Source organism: Arvicanthis niloticus, chromosome 1, assembly GCF_011762505.2.
Source record: "Arvicanthis niloticus isolate mArvNil1 chromosome 1, mArvNil1.pat.X, whole genome shotgun sequence".
Lineage (NCBI taxonomy): Eukaryota > Metazoa > Chordata > Mammalia > Rodentia > Muridae > Arvicanthis > Arvicanthis niloticus.
In genome coordinates, this window is record NC_047658.1 from 6,438,734 (window position 1) to 6,441,100 (window position 2,367).

Consider the following 2,367-nt stretch of genomic DNA (forward strand, 5'->3'; position numbering starts at 1 on the left):
AAAGGTGTAACTTAGAGGCGTGGCTTAGAAGTGAGACATATAAAAGGCAGAGACAGAACAGATCAGAAGACAGACTATAGAGAGAGATCAGGGATGAATCAGACATTAGGTAGAATCTGCCCTCACCCTCGCTCTTGCTGAACCCCGACCTGCAGACCGGAGCAGCAGCTTGAGCAGGGATACAGTAGCAAGCAAACACGGGGCAGCCCGGGCCTCAACATTTTGCCTGGGCTGCAACATTTATTTTGGCCGCCCCAACGTGGGGCTAGTGCGGTCCCTAACACCATTTATCACTCCTCCTTTCATGTGGTTGCTTCAGCAAAACATACATTCACCTATATCCACTTCAGCAAAACATTCCTTCACATGTCTGCTTCAGCAAAACACTTTCACCTGTGTCCACTCCAGAAAAACACCATCTGACATAGTTGACTTGATGTATTTTCGAAGAACCCTTTGATGTATTTATAAAAAGATAAAGAGATAAAGAAAATATGTTCTGTGGGTGTGTGGTGAGGTATGGGGGAAGGGAATGTCTCAGTGGGCCCATGCTGAGGCATCCCTTTCCCCTGAGAGACCAGTCACACACCAGTATAGCATAGAATAGAGTTTATTCAGGGCATGGAGAGGGGAGCCAGGAGGGTAGTAGAAGCATATATATATATATATATATATATATATATATATATATATATATATATATAGAGAGAGAGAGAGAGAGAGAGAGAGAGAGTAGAGAAGTAGAGGAGCAGAGAAGTAGAGGCCAGCCATGACCTCGTGGAGAGAGGGGGAAGGGAAGGAGGGAGGGGAGAGGGGACCGAGAGAAGCTAGAGGCAAAAGAGCAAGAGATCAAGAGAGAGAGAGGAGGGGGCAAGCAGCCCCTTTTATAGTGGACCAGGCCTACTGGCTGTTGTCAGGTAGCTGTGGAGGTGGAGTTTAGACAGAATGCTAACACCCTTAAGTTTCCATTTCATATCCCTCCTCTTGTTTAAGAATTTTCCTTTCCTCTAACAATAACTGTTTATACACAATAGAAATAATTAAAAGAACCATCACATTTTCAATAAATAGCTTATGCACAATATAATCAAATGATAGTCTAACAAAACAACCTTAAATTTCTATCAATATACAATAATTAAACAAAAAACATTGAATGTCAATATACAACAATTTTAAAACCTTAAATATATATATCATATGCCCCTAGGGAAGGGGGGGCGAAAGATAGGACAAGAGACACAAAGATGAAGCACAGGTCTGAATGTCTGATCGAGTGCTTGAACTTTATTTTTCAGGTTGCTGTTATAAAGGCAAGCAGGCAGGAGGGCCAGGGTCCAGGGCCATCATTAATTAAGTTCTTTGCAAGCATTCCTTAGCCCAAACCACTTTCTCATGAGCAAGAGGGTGGTAAAACATTTGTTAGGCTCAAGTTGCTAATTTTCTCTCCCAGGCAGGAAGGCCAATAAGGTCTTCCTTAACTCAGGCTACCTACTTAACTGACATTTGCTCTCAGGAAGAAGGAAGTCTTGGCTTCCAGCATCAATATACAATAATTAAACAAAACCCCTTATTTGTATTTAGTTGTACCGAGAGTTCTAGAAATGAAATATATAAAGAGCTATTTGACCAAGTTAAGTTCCAGATATAACACAATGGTATTTCCCTGAACTCACCAGGGCCCCGTGTAACACCTTCTCTGTAGCTGACTGGTTAGGGAGAAGTGGTGTTCATGCCTGTAGTTAATTTCAGATCTTTACATACCTGAGAGCAGGGAATATCCAAGACACAGACAACCGTAGTTTCAGATGTCACACTGATGTCCGTTCATTACTAATTATGTATTAGAAGCTTGGAATACTCTATAAAATGTCTTTATATTGTATGAAACAATGCCTTTATATTGATAGTGTTGTTTGTTTATAATAGAGGATGGGCTCTCGTGAGCATCCTCTAACAGTTCCCTTGCCAGAGTTCCATAATTTGTCAGACCAAGGGCAAGTATAAAAGTAAACATCATGCAAACTCCATTCAACAAAGAATAGTCATTAACTTTTACAGATTTAAATATGGGTCTTTTAACTTAAGATTTGGAATCTTTACAATTCAGGAAAGTTTTAATTGATCTTAAAACTTTCTCACTATGTAACAGGATATTTAGAAGTACCTGAGAAATAATGATAGAAACTTTATGCTTATTCAATAACCTCTGACCTTGTGGAAACACACACACACATCCATCTATTTCCACATTGCACACTCATGACCACAGGGCACCCTGTAATATACACACACCATTCCATATTTCTGTGTAACAAAAGCAAGATTATAGATTATCTTTTAAGGTGATACTTATTAGACCTGCCC